The sequence below is a fragment of the Syngnathus leptorhynchus genome, unplaced genomic scaffold (genome assembly GCF_054491065.1).
Source record: "Syngnathus leptorhynchus isolate UIUO unplaced genomic scaffold, UIUO_Slep HiC_scaffold_103, whole genome shotgun sequence".
NCBI classification, from domain to species: Eukaryota; Metazoa; Chordata; class Actinopteri; order Syngnathiformes; family Syngnathidae; genus Syngnathus; species Syngnathus leptorhynchus.
In genome coordinates, this window is record NW_028232070.1 from 117,501 (window position 1) to 124,731 (window position 7,231).

A 7,231-nucleotide genomic window follows, 5' to 3' on the forward strand; every position below is an offset into this window, starting at 1 on the left:
CGGTGTGTGTGGACGGCTTCCCGTGGTGCCGCCGCTATCAAGCCGGAGGGTTTGAGAAACGACATTCGCGGAAGGACCGGCGCGGCCGGCGGACGCTCGCACGCGCGGCGCCCGACACTCAGCCGCTCGCTCGGCCTCCGTGGATCGTGGCTAGGTGGGATGGATGCCAAACCGGGTCGTCTCGGTCTCGCCGCAGTACGGTCGCGCCGGGGCCTGCGGGGCGGCGCGGGGAGCGCACGCTCACGCAGCGGCCGGGGCGCTAGAGTGCGACCCGCAGTGGGTAGGAACCGTCCACCCGACGTCGGACGAGCCGAGGCCGATGGAGGCCCTACCAAGGCGGGTCATGAGTGCCAGTCGGTCAGTTGGGTGAGGGGGTACTCGGAGGCCCACCGGGAGCAGACGGGCGACCGGGGATGGGGGGCGTACGCGGGCGGGCGCCGGGAGAAGACGGCCCGTCCGGGGTCGAATCTCGGCCTGTGTTTTCGGAGCCGGCCGGGCATCACGCTCCCTCCTTGGATGGACAACATTCGTAGTTGACACTTTGTGTCATTTTATCCGAGCGGGCGGGCGCCTCGAGAGGCGGACCGTCCGGGGCGACTCTCGGCCTGTGTTTTCGGAGCCGGCCGGGCCTCACGCTCCCTCCTTGGATGGACAACATTCGTAGTTGACACTTTGTGTCATTTTATCCGAGCGGACGGGCGCCGCGAGGCGGACCGTCCGGGGCGACTCTCGGCCTGTGTTTTCGGAGCCGGCCGGGCATCACGCTCCCTCCTTGGATGGACAACATTCGTAGTTGACACTTTGTGTCATTTTATCCGAGCAGACGGGCGCCGCGAGGCGACCGTCCGGGGCGACTCTCGGCCTGTGTTTAAGGAGCCGGCCGGGCATCACGCTCCTTCCTTGGATGGACAACATTCGTAGTTGACACTTTGTGTCATTTTATCCGAGCGGGCGGGCGCCGCGAGGCGGACCGTCCGGGGCGACTCTCGGCCTGTATTTAAGGAGCCGGCCGGGCATCACGCTCCTTCCTTGGATGGACAACATTCGCAGTTGACACTTTGTGTCATTTTATCCGAGCAGACGGGCGCCGCGAGGCGGACCGTCCGGGGCGACTCTCGGCCTGTGTTTTCGGAGCCGGCCGGGCATCACGCTCCCTCCTTGGATGGACAACATTCGTAGTTGACACTTTGTGTCATTTTATCCGAGCAGACGGGCGCCGCGAGGCGGACCGTCCGGGGCGACTCTCGGCCTGTGTTTAAGGAGCCGGCCGGGCATCACGCTCCTTCCTTGGATGGACAACATTCGCAGTTGACACTTTGTGTCATTTTATCCGAGCAGACGGGCGCCGCGAGGCGGACCGTCCGGGGCGACTCTCGGCCTGTGTTTTCGGAGCCGGCCGGGCATCACGCTCCCTCCTTGGATGGACAACATTCGTAGTTGACACTTTGTGTCATTTTATCCGAGCAGACGGGCGCCGCGAGGCGACCGTCCGGGGCGACTCTCGGCCTGTGTTTAAGGAGCCGGCCGGGCATCACGCTCCTTCCTTGGATGGACAACATTCGCAGTTGACACTTTGTGTCATTTTATCCGAGCAGACGGGCGCCGCGAGGCGGACCGTCCGGGGCGACTCTCGGCCTGTGTTTTCGGAGCCGGCCGGGCATCACGCTCCCTCCTTGGATGGACAACATTCGTAGTTGACACTTTGTGTCATTTTATCCGAGCAGACGGGCGCCGCGAGGCGACCGTCCGGGGCGACTCTCGGCCTGTGTTTAAGGAGCCGGCCGGGCATCACGCTCCTTCCTTGGATGGACAACATTCGTAGTTGACACTTTGTGTCATTTTATCCGAGCGGGCGGGCGCCGCGAGGCGGACCGTCCGGGGCGACTCTCGGCCTGTGTTTAAGGAGCCGGCCGGGCATCACGCTCCTTCCTTGGATGGACAACATTCGCAGTTGACACTTTGTGTCATTTTATCCGAGCAGACGGGCGCCGCGAGGCGGACCGTCCGGGGCGACTCTCGGCCTGTGTTTAAGGAGCCGGCCGGGCATCACGCTCCTTCCTTGGATGGACAACATTCGTAGTTGACACTTTGTGTCATTTTATCCGAGCGGGCGGGCGCCGCGAGGCGGACCGTCCGGGGCGACTCTCGGCCTGTGTTTAAGGAGCCGGCCGGGCATCACGCTCCTTCCTTGGATGGACAACATTCGCAGTTGACACTTTGTGTCATTTTATCCGAGCAGACGGGCGCCGCGAGGCGGACCGTCCGGGGCGACTCTCGGCCTGTGTTTTCGGAGCCGGCCGGGCATCACGCTCCCTCCTTGGATGGACAACATTCGTAGTTGACACTTTGTGTCATTTTATCCGAGCAGACGGGCGCCGCGAGGCGGACCGTCCGGGGCGACTCTCGGCCTGTGTTTAAGGAGCCGGCCGGGCATCACGCTCCTTCCTTGGATGGACAACATTCGTAGTTGACACTTTGTGTCATTTTATCCGAGCGGGCGGGCGCCGCGAGGCGGACCGTCCGGGGCGACTCTCGGCCTGTGTTTAAGGAGCCGGCCGGGCATCACGCTCCTTCCTTGGATGGACAACATTCGCAGTTGACACTTTGTGTCATTTTATCCGAGCAGACGGGCGCCGCGAGGCGGACCGTCCGGGGCGACTCTCGGCCTGTGTTTTCGGAGCCGGCCGGGCATCACGCTCCCTCCTTGGATGGACAACATTCGTAGTTGACACTTTGTGTCATTTTATCCGAGCAGACGGGCGCCGCGAGGCGGACCGTCCGGGGCGACTCTCGGCCTGTGTTTAAGGAGCCGGCCGGGCATCACGCTCCTTCCTTGGATGGACAACATTCGTAGTTGACACTTTGTGTCATTTTATCCGAGCGGGCGGGCGCCGCGAGGCGGACCGTCCGGGGCGACTCTCGGCCTGTGTTTAAGGAGCCGGCCGGGCATCACGCTCCTTCCTTGGATGGACAACATTCGCAGTTGACACTTTGTGTCATTTTATCCGAGCAGACGGGCGCCGCGAGGCGGACCGTCCGGGGCGACTCTCGGCCTGTGTTTTCGGAGCCGGCCGGGCATCACGCTCCCTCCTTGGATGGACAACATTCGTAGTTGACACTTTGTGTCATTTTATCCGAGCAGACGGGCGCCGCGAGGCGGACCGTCCGGGGCGACTCTCGGCCTGTGTTTAAGGAGCCGGCCGGGCATCACGCTCCTTCCTTGGATGGACAACATTCGCAGTTGACACTTTGTGTCATTTTGTTCGGCCTGTGTTTAAGGAGGCGGCCGTCCTCCACTCGGTCCGTGTTTAAGGAGCGACACTCGCGCTCCGGTTCGGCCTGTATTTAGGGAGGCGGCCGTCCTCCGCTTGGTCTGTGTTAAGGGCGACACTCTGTCCATGTTTGAGGAGCCTGGCCCTGACGCTCCTCTCCGGCCTGTGTTTAAGGAGGCGGCCGTCCTCCCCTTGGTCCGTGTTAAGGGCGACACTCGGTCCATGTTTGAGGAGCCTGGCCCTGACGCTCCTCTCCGGCCTGTGTTTAAGGAGGCGGCCGTCCTCCCCTTGGTCCGTGTTAAGGGCGACACTCGGTCCATGTTTGAGGAGCCTGGCCCTGACGCTCCTCTCCGGCCTGTGTTTAAGGAGGCGGCCGTCCTCCCCTTGGTCTGTGTTAAGGGCGACACTCGGTCCATGTTTGAGGAGCCTGGCCCTGACGCTCCTCTCCGGCCTGTGTTTAAGGAGGCGGCCGTCCTCCCCTTGGTCCGTGTTAAGGGCGACACTCGGTCCATGTTTGAGGAGCCTGGCCCTGACGCTCCTCTCCGGCCTGTGTTTAAGGAGGCGGCCGTCCTCCCCTTGGTCCGTGTTAAGGGCGACACTCGGTCCATGTTTGAGGAGCCTGGCCCTGACGCTCCTCTCCGGCCTGTGTTTAAGGAGGCGGCCGTCCTCCCCTTGGTCTGTGTTAAGGGCGACACTCGGTCCATGTTTGAGGAGCCTGGCCCTGACGCTCCTCTCCGGCCTGTGTTTAAGGAGGCGGCCGTCCTCCCCTTGGTCTGTGTTAAGGGCGACACTCGGTCCATGTTTGAGGAGCCTGGCCCTGACGCTCCTCTCCGGCCTGTGTTTAAGGAGGCGGCCGTCCTCCACTTCCTTCCATGCACCACCACATTCGCAGTTGACACTTTGCCATTTTTTCAGAGAGGTGACACTTAGTCGTTTTTTCGAAAGTTGACACTTAGTCGTTTTTTCGAAAGTTGACACTTTGCCGTTTTTTCAGAGAGGCGACACTTAGTCGTTTTTTCGAAAGTTGACACTTAGCCGTTTTTTCGAAAGTTGACACTTAGCCGTTTTTTCGAAAGTTGACACTTAGCCGTTTTTTCGAAAGTTGACACTTAGTCACTTTTTCGCCACAGTGACACCTCCAGCGCGTGCCACGGCGCTTTTCAGGTCTTCTATCCGACCTTGTGCTGTCGAGGACGGCGTGTCCGACGCCGTGGGGAGACCAGCACCATCTCCTCCATACTCGTAAACGGGGTGCTTTGGAAAACGGGGGGAAAGTCGATGAGTACACTGACTACTGGGACCATTTCATTGTACTCTGGCGCACCTGAAGACCAAAAAAGGTACTGCACCTTAGCCCGGGTACCTCACCCCCTGGTACCTCGAGGAGAACTTAGAAAAATTTCGACAAATTTTTGGTGAGCTCCAGGGAGAGAGGCTGATTTTTCGCTTTTTGAGGCCGACCGCCGAACCGGCGCGGGGCGGACTCACAAGCCCCGCAGAGCCGTGGGCACTTAGTCGTTTTTTCAGAGAGGCGACACTTAGTCGTTTTTTCAGAGGCGACACTTAGTCGTTTTTTCGAAAGTTGACACTTAGCCGTTTTTTCGAAAGTCGACACTTAGCCGTTTTTTTGGAAAGTTGACACTTAGTCGTTTTTTCCAAAGTTGACACTTAGTCGTTTTTTCGCCACAATTGGCTCTGAGCTCCAGGGGGAGAGCCTGGTTTTGCCTTATTTCAGGCCGGCTGGGGAACCGGCGCGGGTCGGATGCACGAGCCCGGCAGAGCCGTGGGCACTTAGAAAATTTTCGCCGATTAAGCTGGGACCTCCAGGCGGAGACCGGCATTCCTCGTCCTCGGGGTTCGACCCAGGAACCGGCGCTGGGCAGACGCCGTAGCCACGCAGAGCCGTGGGCACTTAGAAAATATTCGCCAAGTTGGCTCTGAGCTCCAGGCGGAGAGGCTGGTTTTGCCTTATTTCAGGCCGGCTGGGGAACCGGCGCGGGTCGGATGCACGAGCCCGCAGAGCCGTGGGCACTTTGCCATTTTCTCAGAGTCGACACTTAGTCGTTTTTTCAGAGAGGCGACACTCTGTCGTTTTTTCGAAAGTTGACACTTTGCCGTTTTTTCAGAGAGGCGACACTTAGCCGTTTTTTCGAAAGTTGACACTTAGCCGTTTTTTCAGAGATGTGACACTTAGCCGTTTTTTCAGAGATGTGACACTTAGCCGTTTTTTCAGAGATGTGACACTTTGCCGTTTTTTCGAAAGTTGACACTTAGCCGTTTTTTCGAAAGTCGACACTTAGCCGTTTTTTCAGAGATGTGACACTTTGCCGTTTTTTCGAAAGTTGACACTTAGCCGTTTTTTCGAAAGTTGACACTTAGTCGTTTTTTCACAGATGTGACACTTAGAAACTTTTTGCCAAGTTGGCTGTGAGCTCCAGGAGGAGACCGTTATTTTTCGTCATTCGAGGCCGACTGCGGAACCGGCGCTGGGCGGACGCCAAAGCTCGGCAGGGCCGTGGGCACTTAGAAACTTTTTGCCAAGTTGGCTGTGAGCTCCAGGAGGAGACCGTTATTTTTCGTCATTCGAGGCCGACTGCGGAACCGGCGCTGGGCGGACGCCAAAGCTCGGCAGGGCCGTGGGCACTTAGAAACTTTTTGCCAAGTTGGCTGTGAGCTCCAGGAGGAGACCGTCATTTTTCGTCATTCGAGGCCGACTGCGGCACCGGCGCTGAGCGGACGCCAAAGCTCGGCAGGGCCGTGGGCACTTAGAAACTTTTTGCCAAGTTGGCTGTGAGCTCCAGGAGGAGACCGTTATTTTTCGTCATTCGAGGCCGACTGCGGAACCGGCGCTGGGCGGACGCCAAAGCTCGGCAGGGCCGTGGGCACTTAGAAACTTTTTGCCAAGTTGGCTGTGAGCTCCAGGAGGAGACCGTCATTTTTCGTCATTCGAGGCCGACTGCGGAACCGGCGCTGGGCGGATGCCAAAGCTCGGCAGGGCCGTGGGCACTTAGAAACTTTTTGCCAAGTTGGCTGTGAGCTCCAGGAGGAGACCGTTATTTTTCGTCATTCGAGGCCGACTGCGGAACCGGCGCTGGGCGGACGCCAAAGCTCGGCAGGGCCGTGGGCACTTAGAAACTTTTTGCCAAGTTGGCTGTGAGCTCCAGGAGGAGACCGTTATTTTTCGTCATTCGAGGCCGACTGCGGAACCGGCGCTGGGCGGATGCCAAAGCTCGGCAGGGCCGTGGGCACTTAGAAACTTTTTGCCAAGTTGGCTGTGAGCTCCAGGAGGAGACCGTCATTTTTCGTCATTCGAGGCCGACTGCGGCACCGGCGCTGAGCGGACGCCAAAGCTCGGCAGGGCCGTGGGCACTTAGAAACTTTTTGCCAAGTTGGCTGTGAGCTCCAGGAGGAGACCGTTATTTTTCGTCATTCGAGGCCGACTGCGGAACCGGCGCTGGGCGGACGCCAAAGCTCGGCAGGGCCGTGGGCACTTAGAAACTTTTTGCCAAGTTGGCTGTGAGCTCCAGGAGGAGACCGTTATTTTTCGTCATTCGAGGCCGACTGCGGAACCGGCGCTGGGCGGACGCCAAAGCTCGGCAGGGCCGTGGGCACTTAGAAACTTTTTGCCAAGTTGGCTGTGAGCTCCAGGAGGAGACCGTCATTTTTCGTCATTCGAGGCCGACTGCGGAACCGGCGCTGAGCGGACGCCAAAGCTCGGCAGGGCCGTGGGCACTTAGAAACTTTTTGCCAAGTTGGCTGTGAGCTCCAGGAGGAGACCGTTATTTTTCGTCATTCGAGGCCGACTGCGGAACCGGCGCTGGGCGGACGCCAAAGCTCGGCAGGGCCGTGGGCACTTAGAAACTTTTTGCCAAGTTGGCTGTGAGCTCCAGGAGGAGACCGTTATTTTTCGTCATTCGAGGCCGACTGCGGAACCGGCGCTGGGCGGACGCCAAAGCTCG